This window comes from Schistocerca gregaria, chromosome 1, assembly GCF_023897955.1.
Source record: "Schistocerca gregaria isolate iqSchGreg1 chromosome 1, iqSchGreg1.2, whole genome shotgun sequence".
NCBI lineage: Eukaryota > Metazoa > Arthropoda > Insecta > Orthoptera > Acrididae > Schistocerca > Schistocerca gregaria.
In genome coordinates this window covers 60,708,599-60,731,769 of record NC_064920.1, presented here as the reverse complement: position 1 = coordinate 60,731,769, position 23,171 = coordinate 60,708,599, and positions in this window count along the sequence as shown.

Below are 23,171 nucleotides of genomic sequence, written 5' to 3'. Positions count from 1 at the left end.
GTGATTAAGGCGAATGCCGCAGATAAAGCATTTGCCAAAGCGGTACAGCATAAGGTGGGACGAGGCAGTCTGAATTACATTTTATAGATGAATTTCTCACATATCTCAGAGCCTCTCGCGGTCGTCGTCGTCGTCGTCGCCGCCGCCGCTTCTGCAGAAGTAGCAAATGGCCATGGTAGCAAATGCGGCGAGGGACGCCCTGCCTTCGATTCCGAATGCACAAAGTGTGTGGCCTTGTTTCCCAGTCTATATTTGGTCGGTCTCGTAAGAGGTTGAATGTAAGGTTTGGGTGGGAAAGAGCAAGGGGCAGCGGCTGTGTGGAACGAAAACACTATTCCTCAGGGGTGTGAGCGTTACGAGATGAGTCGTATACAAGTTATACTTGGTCGCTAGTGACCGTGTGGCCGAGTGAATAAGGCGTCCGACTTCGGATCTGAAGATTACAGGTTCGAATGCTGTCACGCTCGGTTGTTTTCCAGTTCTCAAAAAGAAACATACCGTTTTAATGTAGCAATTGAGCAGTACGAAACCGTCTGAATGTTTCTGTTGACCATTTTCTGCTTGGAGATGCTCTTGAGCTTGAAACACACACAACAAGACCGGTGTTAACTAGCGAAATGGTCGGCAGAGTGCCGTCACCGCGAGTTTTGACTGGCACTTGAACATCTAAAACAACGTCGGAAAGTAGCTCGTTCGGCTTTTGAGTCACATCAAGTATGTGTGTTAATTTTGACGCCACTAGCTCTGCAGGTTGTCATGCAATTCCTTTACCTCTCAGAAATGATTATGAAATAAAAGTGAAGTACGTGACGAGTGTGACGTTAGGAAAACATTAGGCAGCATGGAGAGTTTCTGTATGGGACCACCCAACCCAAACGAGTACTGTGTGACGTGCTAACCCGCACGTATTCACCGAGGCAGCCGGCTAGCTCAGTCGGTAGAGCATGATATTCTTAATCCCAGGGTCGAGGGTTCGAGCCCCACGCTGGGCGGAACGGAATTTTGTTCCGCTGCAGATGTAAATTACCGTTTTTCTGATTAACGTGATGTAATGGAAATAGCAACTTTTAACTTTGCCTACGTCTCTGTCAGTCGCAAGAAAACTGTATTTGAAGGTAAAGGTGATTTTGTAGACATGTGTGAAAGACATGTTCTGAAATGCAAGTGTTGTTGTTTGGAGAGCACATAGGTTACGTGTCAGATGTGTAGCCAAGCAGTAATGGATCGCCATAGCTGCAAATAGTAGTCGGTAATATGAAGTGTTGTCAGCTCAAGTCTGATGATCCAGACGACCGTAAGGACGAAGTACGCAAGATTACCGCTAGGTCGCGCCTCTTTAGCTCAGTGGTAGAGCACTGGTCTAGTAAACCAGGGGTCGTGAGTTCCCAACCTCAGAGGAGGAAGACGAATTTTGGAAATCAGTTGCGCGTCGTGGCCGTATAGCAAACAGTATCTGTGATGACGAACAATTAGCGACAAGCGTTTTATTAAGAATTACGCTCAGATGTGATTAAGGCGAATGGCGCAGATAAAGCATTTGCCAAAGCGGTACAGCATAAGGTGGGACGAGGCAGTCTGAATTACATTTTATAGATGAATTTCTCACATATCTCAGAGCCTCTCGCGGTCGTCGTCGTCGTCGTCGTCGTCGTCGTCGTCGTCGTCGCCGCCGCCACTTCTGCAGAAGTAGCGAATGGCCATGGTAGCAAATGCGGCGAGGGACGCCCTGCCTTCGATTCCGAATGCACAAAGTGTGTGGTCTTGTTTCCCAGTCTATATTTGGTCGGTCTCGTAAGAGGTTGAATGTAAGGTTTGGGTGGGAAAGAGCAAGGGGCAGCGGCTGTGTGGAACGAAAACACTATTCCTCAGGGGTGTGAGCGTTACGAGATGAGTCGTATACAAGTTATATTTGGTCGCTAGTGACCGTGTGGCCGAATGGGCAGTCTGCCTGCGGCAGCGGTGGTGAGCGGACCTCCAGGGCCAGCGCGCTGCGGCAGGAAGTGTTTACGTCAGGCGGTGAGTCGCGTGCTTACAGCGTCTGCTTATTAGTATTCGTTCCGTTCTGTAGGATCTGATATGGAATTATGAATCCGACTAACAGGAAAGATACCTTGAAGTTTACCTTTGATAGGAACTTTTCGAAACCAAATTCGTTTGAAGTTGAAGCATGGTTAGAGGAAACAGCTAAGATTACTTTTGATGACATTGTAGGGATAAATTTCTCTATCGTGACTAGTGTTGTTTATGTGAAATTAACGTCCTCTGAACTGTGTGATAGAATTGTAGAGTCCAGTGGAGGTGTACTGAAGTTTAAACATAGCGATGGTACCGTCAGTGACGTCAGCATTACGCATGCTGGACTGGGCATCCGGACGGCACGTATTTTCGAACTCCCGTTTGAAATAACAGCCGCGCAAATAAATTCTGCATTAACACCTTACGGGAGGGTCATTAACAATTTTGCGGAGCGTTGGTCCAAAGCCCACAAATTTCCGGTGCTTAACGGCGTCAGGCAGGTTAAGATCGATATACAGAAGCACATACCTTCATATATTTACGTAGGTGGACATCGCGGAATTGTCATATATGATGGGCAGCCAAAAACGTGTGCCGGCTGTGGTGCGCCCGGCCACGTGCGCTCTGAATGTATACAAAGACGGGTGACGCAGATACCTGTCGGTGAAGCCGCTAGCCCCCCTGTGACGACGGCACTGCCACTGACATACGCTGTCGCGGCTTCTGGTCTTCCACCCGCGACCCCGCCTGTAGATGCCCCTCGTTTGAATGATGTTTTGGCCGATAACGTCAAAGAACCGAGTGCTGACGCGGCACCGCCGCTACCACACTCAGAGATGGAGGTAACGACGGATGACTCCCCAGTGGTTGATGCCACTGGTACTGAGGATGAAGCAGACGCTGTGTTCCCGGCGGATCAACCCCAGAGTCAACAGTCCACTTCGGATGTTGATGATACTGCGAACCCTAACAGGAAGCCTTCCAAAAAGAAGCGGAGACTTGCACATCAAGGAGCCAATCAGCTCGCCCCACAGCTCCGCGACAAAGCGAAACGAATAAGCAGCCAAATGTGTCAGAACACTTCTGAACCCTCTGAAGTTGGTCTCCCTGCGTCTGGTCGAATGGACATTGATCCTGTAGTGTCTCCCCCTGTGAATCCACGACGGGTGGAAGATAGTGATACCTCGAGTAGAGTCGTTTTGCCGGATACCCACGCTCAAGGAAACGCAGGATCGCTTTTGTCAGAGGCCACTCTCACTGGGAATTGGGCACAGGAAATGGAAGTATTGGATGCGAGCAATGATGCGGCTGTCATGCGGACCATTGAGACGGAATCTTCGGCACCCCCCACAGAGCAGCATACACCAACCGTACCGGGAACTACAGGAACTCCGACTGACGCGCTTGGCCTCAATTTCGTTAGCCATCCTTCTAAGACTGTTTAATTAATAGTATGTGCCTTCTCCCATGAACGAGCCCCAAGCCTATAAAATTGCCACGTTAAACATCAATAAGATACAGTCGTACTGGCGGCTCCGTAATTTACAAGATTTTGTATACGCAGCGGATATCGATATTCTGTTACTTCAAGAAGTCGCTGCGATTGAACTTGACCGAATAACTGGTTATACTACTCTCTCCAATTCCGGGAGCGGTGCGAATTTAGGGACAGCGATTCTGTTAAAAGAAGGGATTGTAGCGACCGACGCAGAAAAACTGCCTGATCATAGAGGGATCGCTGTCACTTTCCATCGGACACGCATAATCAATGTTTACGCCCCGTCCGGCAGTAGCAATAGGCGTGCTAGGGCTGAGTTCTTCACAAGCGCCATAGTCCCACTTTTTAGGGGAACCTACGATCGTATAATTTTTGCGGGTGACTTCAATTGTGTCTTAAGTCCAAAAGACCAGACGCCTAATTTTAACAAATCTGGAGAACTAGAACGTATCGTCCAAGAAATGAACCTCATTGACACATGGGAGCATACGCACGGAGCGGCACCTGGGTTCACTCATGTCACGAACCACTCTGCAAGCCGGCTAGACAGAATCTATGTATCGGCGTGTATGAAGACTCAAGTCCTCCAATCCGAAGTTTGGCCCACAATTTTTTCCGATCATGCCGCATATATTTGTACTGTTAACATGGTCAAGCAAGGCACATTTCGCGGCAGAGGTTTCTGGAAACTTAACAATGCTCTCCTTAACGATGTTGACTGTCACCGTGTCTTTAACGAAACATGGGAGGCATGTGAACGACGGGTTGCACAGTATGCCTCCGTTACTGAATGGTGGATAACACATGCCAAACCAACTTTATCAAAAATGTTTAAACGCTACGCTCGGGACAAATCCTGGTGGCAACGGCAAACGTCTGAGTTTTATTTTACTTGTCTCAGGGAGCTTTACCAGTCCGATGTGACTGTACCTGAAAATTTTATGCAGATTAAAAAAATTAAGGCAAAATTATTAAAACTTCAGCGGCAGCAGGCAGAAGGCTTTCAAATAAGGTCCAGGCCCCAGAATGTGATAGACGACGAAATGACATCCATGTTTCACGTCATTCGTGAAAATAAGAGGGGGCGGCGGAGATTAATAACTCGTCTTCAGTTGAGTGAAGGCGTTGCGCTCACGCGGCAACAAGACATACGGAACGCACTTCACAATCACTTGGCAGGTCTCCTGACAACGACACATACCGACGATGGAACTCACGATGAATTACTCAATAACTTGCAAAGGACTTTGGGTGCTGCTGAAGTCGAAACTCTCATGCGAGAAATTGATGAAGACGAATTGGATTCTGCGCTATCACGAAGTCCGAAAAATAAATCGCCGGGACCCGACGGTCTCACTGCCGAATTTTATCTTACTTTCTGCGACAAATTAAAGCCCAAGTTGTTGAGTATGTTTAATGAAATTTTACGGCCAGATTTTAATGTTCCTCAGGCTCTCGTGGAAGGCATCGTGGTTTTAATCCCTAAACGCCCAATGTGCAGTTCTGTTGACGATTTTCGGCCGCTTACTTTACTGAACAGTGACTACAAAATTTTAGCACGTATTATTTCTAATAGATTGAAAATGTTGATGAATACTGTCATTGGTCAGTACCAGACCAGTGTAGGTGTCGGTAGGACGATCTTCCAAAATTTGTCTCAATACAGGGACGTTATAGCCATTGCAGATGCGTGTAAGATACGGTGTGCGCTAGTTTCCCTTGACTTTTCAAAGGCATTCGACAGAGTAAACCATCAGTTTCTCATCCGGACGATGCATGCCATGGGATTTCCACTACGTTTTATCAATCTTATACATGAGCTCCTTCGTAAAGGAGTAACTCGACTCATGGTGAATGGCCAGCTGAGCGCATCAATTAATATTACTAATTCAGTGCGACAGGGATGCCCTATGTCGATGGCCTTGTTTGCCATTGCCATTGAGCCTTTGCTTGTCACCTTGACACAGCGTCTACAAGGATTAACCATCCACGGCATTAAGATTGTTTGTACTGCATATGCGGATGACGTCGGATTTTTGGTCATGGACGAAGGTGAAGTCGAGGAAGCCCTTCAGATCGTCAAAAACTACGAACTTGTTGCGGGTGCGAAGTTGAATGCCAGGAAATCTGGCATTATGAACATAGGACGCGGCATCTCGCTGCACCATCACGGTCAGTTGCAACTAATTTCTAAAATGAAATGCCTTGGTATTGAGTACAGGAGCAACATACAGCACACAATTGCGGTGAACTATAGGAATCTCCAGGCAAGTATGCGTGCTTGCATGCAGACCCACTACCTAAGAAGCCTTGATGAACTGCAGAAAGTCACCTTCGCTAATGTCTACCTCACCTCAAAGATTAACTACGTTGCACAAGTACTGCCCATGCCACAGGAGACAGCGAAGCGTATGATGTCCGCTCTAGGCCATTTTGTCACACGTGGACACATTTTTAAAGTCAAGTACGATACGCTCACTCTCTCCACGACCGATGGAGGCTTAAATTTAACAGATGTTCGTTCCAAGTCACGAGCTTTGTACGTATGCACCACCTACAAACGGTGGAGGTCGTTACCGAACAGTCTAACGGCTCACTTGTTAACCGAAATAGCGCCGGCCTGCCTGCAGCCTCCTGTCTCTGTTCAACATATTCCGCCTGCGCTGACTCACTTTAAGAGCTTTTTCATTGAGTTCAGTTACGTACGGTCAACTCTCCCAGAAAATGAGCTTTCCGTGGTGAAGTTAGTTTATAATAAACTACTGGCAACCAAGAACAGGAACAACATCGAACACAAATACCCCAATCATCGCTGGCCAGTGATATGGAAAAATATACATAGCCGTGATTTACCAACGTCAGTGAAAGCCTCTTGGTACAGGGTCGTGAACCGTAAAATAAGTACCAATTCACGACTTCATGCTCTACATTTGGCTGACTCACCTTTGTGCCTAACGTGCAACTTGCCTGATACTGATGAACATCGTTTTCTGTGCACCACTGTCCAAGCAGTTTGGCCATGCATTCGCCGAAAACTGGCTACGATTATGAGGACTTCCCAGCTTTGTATTAAACCTGAAGATTTCCTGTATCCGGATTCAGTGCCGTACCCGAACACCAAACGGAACTCTGTCAATTGGTTGAAGGGTCATTATGTTCATTATTTACAGACGCAAGAACCCAAGAGTGAGGCGGCGTTCTGTCTTTACCTGGCATTACAGTTTCACATACTTTCACAGACGAGACATTACAGGAAACGATATGCGAATTTTTTAGAAGTCGTTCTTCGATGAAAGAAGTATTTTTTTCTTTCCTTCATTCTACATTGCTTTGTTTTTTCTCTTTTCTTCTTCAAATGTCACAGTGACGTATACTGAACAGTGTTACGACAAGGACTATTTTATTTTCTTCTGTTTTTCTAGCGGACCAGAGTTCCTTTTTCATTTTCTATTAAAAAAAAAATATATATATATATATTCTACTTTGTCACCATTGCGGGACTATGCAATAGGTTTAGAAGTATCTTTGGTTTGGAAATCGGAATAGTTCAGAAGAATAAGTACTTCAGAAATCATGGCAGATGAAGCCGACGCCGACGAAGGCGATTTATGGCGAGCGCAAGGCGGGGCTGAAGGGGAGGAAGGAGGCCCTACAAAAAAAAAAAAAAAAAAAAAAAAAAAAAAAAAAAAAAAAAAAAAAATGGGTAAGGCGTCGGACTTCGGTTCTGAAGATTACAGGTTCGAATGCTCTCACACTCGGTTTTTTTCCAGTTCTGAAAAAGAAACATACCGTTTTAATATAGCAATTGGGCAGTACGAAACCGTCTGAATGTTTCTGTTGAGCATTTTCTGCTTGGAGATGCTCTTGACCTCGAAACACACACAACAAGACCGGTGTTAACTAGCGAAATGGTCGGCAGAGTGCCGTCACCGAGAGTTTTGACTGGCACTTGCACATCTAAAACAACGTCGGATAGTAGCTCGTTCGGCTTTTGAGTCACATCAAGTATGTGTGTTAATTTTGACGCCACTAGCTCTGCAGGTTGTCATGCAATTCCTTTACCTCTCAGAAATGATTATGAAATAATAGTGAAGTACGTGACGAGTGTGACGTTAGGAAAACATTAGGCAGCATGGAGAGATTCTGTATGGGACCACCCAAACCAAACGAGTACTGTGTGACGTGCTAACCCGCAGGTATTCTTCGAGGCAGCCGGCTAGCTTAGTCGGTAGAGCATGATATTCTTAATCTCAGGGTCGAGGGTTCGAGCCCACGCTGGGCGGAACGGAATTTTGTTCCGCTGCAGATGTAAATTACCGTTTTTCTGATTAACGTGATGTAATGGAAATAGCAACTTTTAACTTTGCCTACGTCTCTGTCAGTCGCAAGAAAACTGTATTTGAAGGTAAAGGTGATTTTGTAGACATGTGTGAAAGACATGTTCTGAAATGCAAGTGTTGTTGTTTGGAGAGCACATAGGTTACGTGTCAGATGTGTAGCCAAGCAGTAATGGATCGCCATAGCTGCAAATAGTAGTCGGTAATATGAAGTGTTGTCAGCTCAAGTCTGATGATCCAGACGACCGTAAGGACGAAGTACGCAAGATTATCGCTAGGTCGCGCCTCTTTAGCTCAGTGGTAGAGCACTGGTCTAGTAAACCAGGGGTCGTGAGTTCCCAACCTCAGAGGAGGAAGACGAATTTTGGAAATCAGTTGCGCGTCGTGGCCGTATAGCAAACAGTATCTGTGATGACGAACAATTAGCGACAAGCGTTTTATTAAGAATTACGCTCAGATGTGATTCAGGCGAATGGCGCAGATAAAGCATTTGCCAAAGCGGTACAGCATAAGGTGGGACGAGGCAGTCTGAATTACATTTTATAGATGAATTTCTCACATATCTCAGAGCCTCTCGCGGTCGTCGTCGTCGTCGTCGTCGTCGTCGCCGCCGCTTCTGCAGAAGTAGCAAATGGCCATGGTAGCAAATGCGGCGAGGGACGCCCTGCCTTCGATTCCGAATGCACAAAGTGTGTGGTCTTGTTTCCCAGTCTATATTTGGTCGGTCTCGTAAGAGGTTGAATGTAAGGTTTGGGTGGGAAAGAGCAAGGGGCAGCGGCTGTGTGGAACGAAAACACTATTCCTCAGGGGTGTGAACGTTACGAGATGAGTCGTATACAAGTTATACTTGGTCGCTAGTGACCGTGTGGCCGAGTGAATAAGGTGTCCGACTTCGGATCTGAAGATTACAGGTTCGAATGCTGTCACGCTCGGTTGTTTTCCAGTTCTGAAAAAGAAACATACCGTTTTAATGTAGCAATTGAGCAGTACGAAACCGTCTGAATGTTTCTGTTGACCATTTTCTGCTTGGAGATGCTCTTGAGCTTGAAACACACACAACAAGACCGGTGTTAACTAGCGAAATGGTCGGCAGAGTGCCGTCACCGCGAGTTTTGACTGGCACTTGCACATCTAAAACAACGTCGGAAAGTAGCTCGTTCGGCTTTTGAGTCACATCAAGTATGTGTGTTAATTTTGACGCCACTAGCTCTGCAGGTTGTCATGCAATTCCTTTACCTCTCAGAAATGATTATGTAATAAAAGTGAAGTACGTGACGAGTGTGACGTTAGGAAAACATTAGGCAGCATGGAGAGTTTCTGTATGGGACCACCCAACCCAAACGAGTACTGTGTGACGTGCTAACCCGCACGTATTCACCGAGGCAGCCGGCTAGCTCAGTCGGTAGAGCATGATACTCTTAATCTCAGGGTCGAGGGTTCGAGCCCCACGCTAGGCGGAACGGAATTTTGTTCCGCTGCAGATGTAAATTACCGTTTTTCTGATTAACGTGATGTAATGGAAATAACAACTTTTAACTTTGCCTACGTCTCTGTCAGTCGCAAGAAAACTGTATTTGAAGGTAAAGGTGATTTTGTAGACATGTGTGAAAGACATGTTCTGAAATGCAAGTGTTGTTGTTTGGAGAGCACATCGGTTACGAGTCAGATGTGTAGCCAAGCAGTAATGGATCGCCATAGCTGCAAATAGTAGTCGGTAATATGAAGTGTTGTCAGTTCAAGTCTGATGACCCAGACGACCGTAAGGACGAAGTACGCAAGAGTACCGCTAGGCCGCGCCTCTTTAGCTCAGTGGTAGAGCACTGGTCTAGTAAACCAGGGGTCGTGAGTTCCCAACCTCAGAGGAGGAAGACGAATTTTGGAAATCAGTTGCGCGTCGTGGCCGTATAGCAAACAGTATGTGTGATGACGAACAATTAGCGACAAGCGTTTTAATAAGAATTACGCTCAGATAAGATTAAGGCGAATGGCGCAGATAAAGCATTTGCCAAAGCGGTACAGCATACATTCTTCGGCGGACCTCGGAAGAGTTCCGCCCTTCGATACCTTGCAGAGTACTGCTACGTATCGAAGTGTTAGGGCTTCGCAGAAGTCGCAGTCGCAGTCGCAGTCGCAGTTCCGGAACCGCCAGCAGCAGCAGCAGCAGCAGCAGCAGTTTCCAGTGCCGCCAGTTTTGCAGTAGCAGTCGTCGCCGGACCCAGCCGCAGCTTCCGGACCCAGCCGCCGCCGCCGCCGCCGCCGCCGCAGCTTCCGGCCCCCGCCGCCGCCGCCGCCGCCGCCGCCGCCGCAGCTTCCGGCCCCCGCCGCCGCCGCCGCCGCCGCCGCCGCCAGGACCCAGTGCTTCGTCTTCCTCTCCTGCTTTCGTTGTCATCGCTATTCTCGTCTTCGTCTTTGCCTTCATCCTTTCGCTCCTCGACGTCTCTCATCTGTCATCTGTAATCTGTTCCTGACTTTGTCCCTTGTCTGTCCCCATTCTTCTTTTCTGTGTTTCCAGTTTTCCTTACTGCCATCATGACCACCCCCACCACCACCGCCACTACCACCGCCATCGTCTATACGACGCCCTCCCTCGCTGCCACTACTCTTACTTGGTGTGCTCAGTCGCCCCCGTCCTACTATATCCCGCCCCTCCTCACCCTTCCCACCCCAGCTCCCTTTGTCGCCCCATCCCCTGCTCCTTCTCCCCAAGCCTCCACACACGACCCCTTTCCCCCACTCCCCCACACCACTCATGCGGCCCCTGCCAGGGTTGTGTCTCGTCGGGCTACGACCCATGCCGCACCATCGCCGGCGCCAGCACCACCACCTGCAGCAGCGCCACAACCAGCAGCAGCACCAACAGCAGCACCAACAGCAGCACCAGCACCAGCACCGACACCGGGACCTGCCGCTTCCCGTCATCTCCCCGTCACTCCTGTGCCCCACACCTCCTCCCATCCTGTCCCCGCTGTTAAGCGTCCCAGTGGCACCCCCGCCTCCTCTGCACCCAAGAAGTCCCAGCATCTTCCCCCTCCCCCACCCCTAGATGCCATGGATGTCTCCCCTCCAGCCCCCTCTACTTCCTCTTCTACCTCCCCCTCCTACAAGTATCTCCTCTCCCGTCCTGATCCCTCTCTCCTGGAGGCCCGCAACCTGACCTTGCTCCTCCGCCAATACTTCCCTGCAGCCCCCATCTCCCTTCTTACCCCCCGTAGGGACTCTGTCTTGATCACCTCCCCAAGCCCTACCCTACACTCCGACATCCTCTCCCGAATTCCTCTCACCCGATTTGGACCTAATGCCTCCCTTGCCCCTGCTCCTTCCCCTTCCTCCCCCCGTCAACCCCAACCCCCACGTCGCCCGCCGACCCTCACCGCCGTGATCACTCGGCTTAGCCCGACGATCACGGAGGAAGAGGTGCTGGCGGAGTTGAAGGCCCACCCGTACCTGGAGGTGCGAGCTGTTCGCCGCATTTTCAACTCTGCGGGCCCCACTCGCCTTATGCGAGTTTTCTCCGAACACGCTCCCTCCATCGACCATCTCCTTAAGGAGGGTGCCCTCCTCTTCCACCGCCGGTATAAGGTTGACCCCTCCCGCTCCCCACCACAATCCATTCGCTGCCAGAGGTGTCTGCGTTATAACGCACACCCAACATCAGAGTGCCGCGAGGCCCCAGTCTGCCCGCATTGTAAGCAAGCGCACTTCCTCCGGCAGTGCCCCAACCTTCAGTCTCCTCCCTCCTGCAATACCTGCAACCTCCAACACCCTACCTACTCCCAGAAATGCAAGGCTCGACCTCCTCCATCCGCTCCTGAACTCACTGTTCCTCTCCGCCCTTTGGATGACCCCACCCCTCCTGGCAATTCCCTCCGTCCTCCCCCCACCGCAGAGGACATCATCAGGTTCGTCACAATAGTGCTCCAGAACGTCCATCCCTTTCAGCGTCCCCACACCCTCCACCAGATTTCCCTCGCTGCCCGTTCCGTGTTCCACCTCAACACCTACGCCACCTATTCCCACAACCAGGCCCATTTCACCTTCTCCCGTCTCGACACCCTCGTTTAAATTCCCATTATGGCACGACAGCACCGTATCCTGTTCAATAACATCCGCTCCCTTCCCACCAACAAGCACCTCCTTATGCATACCCTTACGACCCACCGTGTGGATGCCTTCCTTCTGAACGAAACCTTTCTTCAGCCCCACCACACCGTCCACACCTCGCCCTACCTCCTTCACCGGTCTGACAATCCACTCCAGATAGCGCGTGGCGGAGTTGCCATTGGCCACCACCGCCAGATCCCTGTCCGGCTCCAACCCCTCCTTCCTGACCCCACAGAACACTTGATCCTTAGTCTCTTCTTCCCCGGCCTTACCCTTACCTGTGCCACCATCTATGTCCGCCCCGCTGCACCTATTCCTTTCGACTTCCTTTCCCACATCGACCGTACCTTCTCCTCCTACGTGATCGCCGCCGACCTTAACATCCATAGTCGTTCTGCCGCCCAGTTACGGCGGTGGCATCGGTTCCTTGCCACCCTCCAAGGCGACGTCCTTCCAATTCCCCAACACACCCGCCCTGAATCCAATACCACTCCCGATGTCGTCCTAGCCTCCCCCACCCTGCTTGGCCGCATAGCGGTGGACGTCCTTGATCCCATTGGCAGTGACCATCTCCCTGTCCTCCTCACTGTATCAGACGGTCGTCGCCCCCGTCCCGACCCGCGCCATGACCCTCCCCCGAAATATGTCCATGACTACTCCCGTGCCAACTGGAATGCCTACCGGGACTCCCTTGCTCTCCAGGTCGATAGCCACCCCCTCACCTACCACCAACCTGATGACGTTACCCGTGCTGCCTCCTTTCTCCAGCAGACCTTGTCTGAGGCCGTGGAGGCCCACGTCCCTACCATTGCCATCCATCCGCACCGCCCCACCTTACCCCCACAGGCCGTCCTTCTCCTGCGTGAATCCCGCCGGCTCTACCGTGCCTTCCTTCACACACGTGACCAGGACACACTACGACGCCACCGGCAACTACAGCGACACATCAGGAACTTACTCACGGCAAAGAAACGCCGGGACTGGCGACAGACATGCACCCGTCTTAATGCCACCTTACCTATCAACTCGTCCAAGTACTGGTCAGCCTTCCGCCGCCTTACCGGATCTAAACCCTCTCCCTACTACCCTCTCCTTCATGATGACCACCCCTTCCCTGATGCCCTTAGTAAGGCCAACCATTTCGCCTCCTACCTCTCCGATATCCTTACCATCCCTGACGATCCCCAGTTCGATTATTCCCTCTTTCCTGATGTCCGTGATCGAACTGATACCTCTGTCCCCCCGCTTGCTCCTGGCTTCCAGTACTTGGACAACATCACACACACAGAACTAAATACCCCAATCACCACTCAAGATATCATTGCTACACTTCGCCCTAAACGCAACACTGCTCCCGGTCATGATCGTGTTACTTACCGTCACCTCCGTGAAGCTCCTGCCTCCTTCCTCTCCACATTGGCCAGGCTCTACAATGTGGTCCTGTCCACCGGCTACTACCCCGACCTGTGGAAAACCTCCCGGATCCTGATGTTCCTCAAGCCCGACAAACCGCCTTCCGCTGTCTCCTCCTACCGTCCCATCAGCCTTACCTCGGTCTTCAGCAAGGTCCTGGAATCCATTCTTACCCGCCGCCTACACAAGCACCTTCACCAACACCGCCTCCTCCCCCCTACCCAATGTGGCTTTCGGCCGTCCTTCTCAGCCGATGACCTCCTCCTTCACCTCACTCACCTCCTCTCCGAACAACTCAATTCCCGTCGTTCCGCCATCTTCCTTTCCCTCGACCTCGAACGCGCCTATGACCGTGTGTGGCATTCCGGTCTCCTTTTCAAGCTCCAAACCTTTGCTCTTCCTCTCAACTATGTCCGTCTGGTCGCTTCCTTCCTTTCCCACCGTCCTTCCTATGTCACCATCCACAACACTGATTCCTACACCTTCTACCCCTCCGCCGGTGTGCCCCAAGGTTCCGTCCTTTCCCCTCTTCTCTACCTCCTTTACACGGCAGACATGCCTCCACCTGCACCTCCCCTACACCTTCTCCAGTACGCCGATGACACTGCCTTCCTTGCCCTCGCTCCCACCCTGCAACGCTCCCAGCACCTTCTCCAATCCTATCTTGACCGGTTCACCACTTGGTGTAACCAGTGGTTGCTCAAGGTCAATCCTTCCAAGACCCAGGCGATCATTGTAGGCAAAACCACTCGTTCCTTCCGTCTCCTTGATTTCTATCTTACTATTTATGGCCGTCCCATCACCCTCACACCTACTCTCAAGTACCTTGGTGTCACCCTCGACCGTCGCCTCTCCTGGAACCCACATCTCCGGACGATCCAAGCCAAGGCACGCTCCCGCCTCCGCCTCCTTAAGCTCCTTTCTGGCCGTACATGGGGTCTGGACCCTTCCACCATCCTCTACACCTACAAGTCCCTCATCCGTCCTATCCTTTGCTATGCTCATCCCGCCTGGATCTCTGCCCCTCCTACCTTCTACAAGTCCATTCAGATCCTAGAACGCCATGCGCTCCGCCTCGCCTATCGCATCCGTCTCCCTTCCCCCACGCGGATCCTCTATGACCTGATTCCCTTCCCGCACCTCCTCCTTTTCCTCGAACGGTTACGGATCCTCTACACCTCCCGCAAGCTTGATCCTCCACACCCTCTTGTCTCTCCCATCCTCTCCCACCCCAACCCGCTGCCGCGCCTGCATTCCTATATCCCACCTGCTCTCCATCTTTACACCCTCCACACCCTCTCCCTCGGTGGCTTCCGTCAACTCCCCCTCCCTGATGATGCCCTCCTCCCCTCCATCTACCCCTCCTACCAACTTTGAGCCTTACCTTCCCTCTCCTCTCCTTTTCCTGTGGGCACCCTCTCTCCCTTCTCTCCCTCCCTCCCCTCCCCTTTCTCCTTGGGCTTCCACTCCCCCTACCCTCCCCCTTCTCCTCCATCCCTCTCCTCCACTGGCATCTTCCCCTCCCCCTCTCTCTCCTCTTCCCCACACCTTTTCCCCTTGGCAGGCCACGACTCTGCTGTCTTCCATCAGTTACTTTCATCGTCCTACGCCGAAGACCATCGCATGTGTTTGTGCCTCGACTCTCCTGCAGTGTGTTTGTGTTTCGTCGTTTGTGCTCCGCTGGTTCACGTGTGGCCATCTGCCATCTGCGTTTGTGCACCGTGTTTCTCCGCTTTTATCCATTGTGCTACGCACGTGACCGACTCCGTTTTAACTCTGTTTTGTCTACTGTTTGTACCCCGCCGTCTTGATTGTTTTTATATCTCCCTCATCTCTGTTCTGTGTATACTCTGAGGCCGAAGAGCGGCATACTTGGTCCGCTGCCGGCCTACCTGTTTGTCACAGGTATTAAAATCACAATAAAGGAAAAAAAAGAAAAAAAAAAAAAAAAAAGGTACAGCATAAGGTGGGACGAGGCAGTCTGAATTACATTTTATAGATGAATTTCTCACATATCTCAGAGCCTCTCGCGGTCGTCGTCGTCGTCGTCGTCGTCGCCGCCGCCGCTTCTGCAGAAGTAGCAAATGGCCATGGTAGCAAATGCGGCGAGGGACGCCCTGCCTTCGATTCCGAATGCACAAAGTGTGTGGTCTTGTTTCCCAGTCTATATTTGGTCGGTCTCGTAAGAGGTTGAATGTAAGGTTTGGGTGGGAAAGAGCAAGGGGCAGCGGCTGTGTGGAACGAAAACACTATTCCTCAGGGGTGTGAGCGTTACGAGATGAGTCGTATACAAGTTATACTTGGTCGCTAGTGACCGTGTGGCCGAGTGAATAATGCGTCCGACTTCGGATCTGAAGATTACAGGTTCGAATGCTGTCACGTTCGGTTTTTTTCCAGTTCTGAAAAAGAAACATACCGTTTTAATGTAGCAATTGAGCAGTACGAAACCGTCTGAATGTTTCTGTTGAGCATTTTCTGCTTGGAGATGCTCTTGAGCTCGAAACACACACAACAAGACCGGTGTTAACTAGCGAAATGGTCGGCAGAGTGCCGTCACCGCGAGTTTTGACTGGCACTTGCACATCTAAAACAACGTCGGAAAGTAACTCGTTCGGCTTTTGAGTCACATCAAGTATGTGTGTTAATTTTGACGCCACTAGCTCTGCAGGTTGTCATGCAATTCCTTTACCTCTCAGAAATGATTATGAAATAAAAGTGAAGTACGTGACGAGTGCGACGTTAGGAAAACATTAGGCAGCATGGAGAGTTTCTGTATGGGACCACCCAACCCAAACGAGTACTGTGTGACGTGCTAACCCGCACGTATTCACCGAGGCAGCCGGCTAGCTCAGTCGGTAGAGCATGATATTCTTAATCTCAGGGTCGAGGGTTCGAGCCCCACGCTGGGGGGAACGGAATTTTGTTCCGCTGCAGATGTAAATTACCGTTTTTCTGATTAACGTGATGTAATGGAAATAGCAACTTTTAACTTTGCCTACGTCTCTGTCAGTCGCAAGAAAACTGTATTTGAAGGTAAAGGTGATTTTGTAGACATGTGTGAAAGACATGTTCTGAAATGCAAGTGTTGTTGTTTGGAGAGCACATAGGTTACGTGTCAGATGTGTAGCGAAGCAGTAATGGATCGCCATAGCTGCAAATAGTAGTCGGTAATATGAAGTGTTGTCAGCTCAAGTCTGATGATCCAGACGACCGTAAGGACGAAGTACGCAAGATTACCGCTAGGTCGCGCCTCTTTAGCTCAGTGGTAGAGCACTGGTCTAGTAAACCAGGGGTCGTGAGTTCCCAATCTCAGAGGAGGAAGACGAATTTTGGAAATCAGTTGCGCGTCGTGGCCGTATAGCAAACAGTATCTGTGATGACGAACAATTAGCGACAAGCGTTTTATTAAGAATTACGCTCAGATGTGATTAAGGCGAATGGCGCAGATAAAGCATTTGCCAAAGCGGTACAGCATAAGGTGGGACGAGGCAGTCTGAATTACATTTTATAGATGAATTTCTCACATATCTCAGAGCCTCTCGCGGTCGTCGTCGTCGTCGTCGTCGTCGTCGTCGTCGTCGTCGTCGTCGTCGTCGCCGCCGCCGCTTCTGCAGAAGTAGCAAATGGCCATGGTAGCAAATGCGGCGAGGGACGCCCTGCCTTCGATTCCGAATGCACAAAGTGTGTGGTCTTGTTTCCCAGTCTATATTTGGTCGGTCTCGTAAGAGGTTGAATGTAAGGTTTGGGTGGGAAAGAGCAAGGGGCAGCGGCTGTGTGGAACGAAAACACTATTCCTCAGGGGTGTGAGCGTTACGAGATGAGTCGTATACAAGTTATACTTGGTCGCTAGTGACCGTGTGGCCGAGTGAATAAGGCGTCCGACTTCGGATCTGAAGATTACAGGTTCGAATGCTGTCACGCTCGGTTTTTTTCCAGTTCTGAAAAAGAAACATACCATTTTAATGTAGCAATTGAGCAGTACGAAACCGTCTGAATGTTTCTGTTGACCATTTTCTGCTTGGAGATGCTCTTGAGCTTGAAACACACACAACAAGACCGGTGTTAACTAGCGAAATGGTCGGCAGAGTACCGTCACCGCGAGTTTTGACTGGCACTTGCACATCTAAAACAACGTCGGAAAGTAGCTCGTTCGGCTTTTGAGTCACATCAAGTATGTGTGTTAATTTTGACGCCACTAGCTCTGCAGGTTGTCATGCAATTCCTTTACCTCTCAGAAATGATTATGAAATAATAGTGAAGTACGTGACGAGTGTGACGTTAGGAAAACATTAGGCAGCATGGAGAGATTCTGTATGGGACCACCCAAACCAAACGAGTACTGTGTGACGTGCTAACCCGCAGGTATTCTTCGAGGCAGCCGGCTAGCTTAGTCGGTAGAGCATGATATTCTTAATCTCAGGGTCGAGGGTTCGAGCCCCACGCTGGGAGGAACGGAATTTTGTTCCGCTGCAGATGTAAATTACCGTTTTTCTGATTAACGTGATGTAATGGAAATAACAACTTTTAACTTTGCCTACGTCTCTGTCAGTCGCAAGAAAACTGTATTTGAAGGTAAAGGTGATTTTGTAGACATGTGTGAAAGACATGTTCTGAAATGCAAGTGTTGCTGTTTGGAGAGCACATCGGTTACGTGTCAGATGTGTAGCCAAGCAGTAATGGATCGCCATAGCTGCAAATAGTAGTCGGTAATATGAAGTGTTGTCAGCTCAAGTCTGATGATCCAGACGACCGTAAGGACGAAGTACGCAAGATTACCGCTAGGTCGCGCCTCTTTAGCTCAGTGGTAGAGCACTGGTCTAGTAAACCAGGGGTCGTGAGTTCCCAATCTCAGAGGAGGAAGACGAATTTTGGAAATCAGTTGCGCGTCGTGGCCGTATAGCAAACAGTATCTGTGATGACGAACAATTAGCGACAAGCGTTTTATTAAGAATTACGCTCAGATGTGATTAAGGCGAATGGCGCAGATAAAGCATTTGCCAAAGCGGTACAGCATAAGGTGGGACGAGGCAGTCTGAATTACATTTTATAGATGAATTTCTCACATATCTCAGAGCCTCTCGCGGTCGTCGTCGTCGTCGTCGTCGTCGTCGCCGCCGCCGCCGCTTCTGCAGAAGTAGCAAATGGCCATGGTAGCAAATGCGGCGAGGGACGCCCTGCCTTCGATTCCGAATGCACAAAGTGTGTGGTCTTGTTTCCCAGTCTATATTTGGTCGGTCTCGTAAGAGGTTGAATGTAAGGTTTGGGTGGGAAAGAGCAAGGGGCAGCGGCTGTGTGGAACGAAAACACTATTCCTCTGGGGTGTGAGCGTTACGAGATGAGTCGTATACAAGTTATACTTGGTCGCTAGTGACCGTGTGGCCGAGTGAATAAGGCGACCGACTTCGGATCTGAAGATTACAGGTTCGAATGCTGTCACGCTCGGTTTTTTTCCAGTTCTGAAAAAGAAACATACCGTTTTAATGTAGCAATTGAGCAGTACGAAACCGTCTGAATGTTTCTGTTGACCATTTTCTGCTTGGAGATGCTCTTGGGTTGAAACACACACAACAAGACCGGTGTTAACTAGCGAAATGGTCGGCAGACTGCCGTCACCACCAGTTTTGACTGGCACTTGCACATCTAAAACAACGTCGGAAAGTAGCTCGTTCGGCTTTTGAGTCACATCAAGTATGTGTGTTAATTTTGACGCCACTAGCTCCGCAGGTTGTCATGCAATTCCTTTACCTCTCAGAAATGATTATGAAATAAAAGTGAAGTACGTGACGAGTGTGACGTTAGGAAAACATTAGGCAGCATGGAGAGATTCTGTATGGGACCACCCAAACCAAACGAGTACTGTGTGACGTGCTAACCCGCAGGTATTCTTCGAGGCAGCCGGCTAGCTCAGTCGGTAGAGCATGATATTCTTAATCTCAGGGTCGAGGGTTCGATCCCCACGCTGGGAGGAACGGAATTTTGTTCCGCTGCAGATGTAAATTACCGTTTTTCTGATTAACGTGATGTAATGGAAATAGCAACTTTTAACTTTGCCTACGTCTCTGTCAGTCGCAAGAAAACTGTATTTGAAGGTAAATGTGATTTTGTAGACATGTGTGAAAGACATGTTCTGAAATGCAAGTGTTGTTGTTTGGAGAGCACATCGGTTACGTGTCAGATGTGTAGCCAAGCAGTAATGGATCGCCATAGCTGCAAATAGTAGTCGGTAATATGAAGTGTTGTCAGCTCAAGTCTGATGATCCAGACGACCGTAAGGACGAAGTACGCAAGATTACCGCTAGGTCGCGCCTCTTTAGCTCAGTGGTAGAGCACTGGTCTAGTAAACCAGGGGTCGTGAGTTCCCAATCTCAGAGGAGGAAGACGAATTTTGGAAATCAGTTGCGCGTCGTGGCCGTATAGCAAACAGTATCTGTGATGACGAACAATTAGCGACAAGCGTTTTATTAAGAATTACGCTCAGATGTGATTAAGGCGAATGGCGCAGATAAAGCATTTGCCAAAGCGGTACAGCATAAGGTGGGACGAGGCAGTCTGAATTACATTTTATAGATGAATTTCTCACATATCTCAGAGCATCTCGCGGTCGTCGTCGTCGTCGTCGTCGTCGTCGCCGCCGCCGCTTCTGCAGAAGTAGCAAATGGCCATGGTAGCAAATGCGGCGAGGGACGCCCTGCCTTCGATTCCGAATGCACAAAGTGTGTGGTCTTGTTTTCCAGTCTATATTTGGTCGGTCTCGTAAGAGGTTGAATGTAAGGTTTGGGTGGGAAAGAGCAAGGGGCAGCGGCTGTGTGGAACGAAAACACTATTCCTCAGGGGTGTGAGCGTTACGAGATGAGTCGTATACAAGTTATACTTGGTCGCTAGTGACCGTGTGGCCGAATGGGTAAGGCGTCGGACTTCGGTTCTGAAGATTACAGGTTCGAATGCTGTCACGCTCGGTTGTTTTCCAGTTCTGAAAAAGAAACATACCGTTTTAATGTAGCAATTGAGCAGTACGAAACCGTCTGAATGTTTCTGTTGAGCATTTTCTGCTTGGAGATGCTCTTGAGCTCGAAACACACACAACAAGACCGGTGTTAACTAGCGAAATGGTCGGCAGAGTGCCGTCACCGCGAGTTTTGACTGGCACTTGCACATCTAAAACAACGTCGGAAAGTAACTCGTTCGGCTTTTGAGTCACATCAAGTATGTGTGTTAATTTTGACGCCACTAGCTCCGCAGGTTGTCATGCAATTCCTTTACCTCTCAGAAATGATTATGAAATAAAAGTGAAGTACGTGACGAGTGTGACGTTAGGAAAACATTAGGCAGCATGGAGAGATTCTGTATGGGACCACCCAACCCAAACGAGTACTCTGTGACGTGCTAACCCACAGGTATTCACCGGGGCAGCCGGCTAGCTCAGTCGCTAGAGCATGATATTCTTAATCTCAGGGTCGAGGGTTCGAGCCCCACGCTGGGCGGAACCGAATTTTGTTCCGCTGCAGATGTAAATTACCGTTTTTCTGATTATCGTGATGTAATGGAAATAGCAACTTTTAACTTTGCCTACGTCTCTGTCAGTCGCAAGAAAACTGTATTTGAAGGTAAAGGTGATTTTGTAGACATTTGTGAAAGACATGTTGTGAAATGCAAGTGTTGTTGTTTGGAGAGCACATAGGTTACGTGTCAGATGTGTAGCCAAGCAGTAATGGATCGCCATAGCTGCAAATAGTAGTCGGTAATATGAAGTGTTGTCAGCTCAAGTCTGATGATCCAGACGACCGTAAGGACGAAGTACGCAAGATTACCGCTAGGTCGCGCCTCTTTAGCTCAGTGGTAGAGCACTGGTCTAGTAAACCAGGGGTCGTGAGTTCCCAATCTCAGAGGAGGAAGACGAATTTTGGAAATCAGTTGCGCGTCGTGGCCGTATAGCAAACAGTATCTGTGATGACGAACAATTAGCGACAAGCGTTTTATTAAGAATTACGCTCAGATGTGATTAAGGCGAATGGTGCAGATAAAGCATTTGCCAAAGCGGTACAGCATAAGGTGGGACGAGGCAGTCTGAATTACATTTTATAGATGAATTTCTCACATATCTCAGAGCCTCTCGCGGTCGTCGTCGTCGTCGTCGTCGTCGTCGTCGTCGTCGCCGCCGCTTCTGCAGAAGTAGCAAATGCGGCGAGGGACGCCCTGCCTTCGATTCCGAATGCACAAAGTGTGTGGTCTTGTTTCCCAGTCTATATTTGGTCGGTCTCGTAAGAGGTTGAATGTAAGGTTTGGGTGGGAAAGAGCAAGGGGCAGCGACTGTGTGGAACGAAAACACTATTCCTCAGGGGTGTGAGCGTTACGAGATGAGTTGTATACAAGTTATACTTGGTCGCTAGTGACCGTGTGGCCGAGTGAATAAGGCGTCCGACTTCGTATCTGAAGATTACAGGTTCGAATGCTGTCACGCTCGGTTTTTTTCCAGTACTGAAAAAGAAACATACCGTTTTAATGTAGCAATTGAGCAGTACGAAACCGTCTGAATGTTTCTGTTGACCATTTTCTGCTTGGAGATGCTCTTGAGCTTGAAACACACACAACAAGACCGGTGTTAACTAGCGAAATGGTCGGCAGAGTGCCGTCACCGCGAGTTTTGACTGGCACTTGCACATCTAAAACAACGTCGGAAAGTAACTCGTTCGGCTTTTGAGTCACATCAAGTATGTGTGTTAATTTTGACGCCACTAGCTCTGCAGGTTGTCATGCAATTCCTTTACCTCTCAGAAATGATTATGAAATAAAAGTGAAGTACGTGACGAGTGTGACGTTAGGAAAACATTAGGCAGCATGGAGAGATTCTGTATGGGACCACCCAACCCAAACGAGTACTGTGTGACGAGCTAACCCGCAGGTATTCTTCGAGGCAGCCGGCTAGCTTAGTCGGTAGAGCATGATATTCTTAATCTCAGGGTCGAGGGTTCGAGCCCCACGCTGGGCGGAACGGAATTTTGTTCCGCTGCAGATGTAAATTACCGTTTTTCTGATTAACGTGATGTAATGGAAATAGCAACTTTTAACTTTGCCTACGTCTCTGTCAGTCGCAAGAAAACTGTGTTTGAAGGTAAAGGTGATTTTGTAGACATGTGTGAAAGACATGTTGTGAAATGCAAGTGTTGTTGTTTGGAGAGCACATAGGTTACGTGTCAGATGTGTAGCCAAGCAGTAATGGATCGCCATAGCTGCAAATAGTAGTCGGTAATATGAAGTGTTGTCAGCTCAAGTCTGATGATCCAGACGACCGTAAGGACGAAGTACGCAAGATTACCGCTAGGTCGCGCCTCTTTAGCTCAGTGGTAGAGCACTGGTCTAGTAAACCAGGGGTCGTGAGTTCCCAATCTCAGAGGAGGAAGACGAATTTTGGAAATCAGTTGCGCGTCGTGGCCGTATAGCAAACAGTATCTGTGATGACGAACAATTAGCGACAAGCGTTTTATTAAGAATTACGCTCAGATGTGATTAAGGCGAATGGCGCAGATAAAGCATTTGCCAAAGCGGTACAGCATAAGGTGGGACGAGGCAGTCTGAATTACATTTTATAGATGAATTTCTCACATATCTCAGAGCCTCTCGCGGTCGTCGTCGTCGTCGTCGTCGTCGTCGTCGTCGTCGTCGTCGCCGCCGCTTCTGCAGAAGTAGCAAATGGCCATGGTAGCAAATGCGGCGAGGGACGCCCTGCCTTCGATTCCGAGTGCACAAAGTGTGTGGTCTTGTTTCCCAGTCTATATTTGGTCGGTCTCGTAAGAGGTTGAATGTAAGGT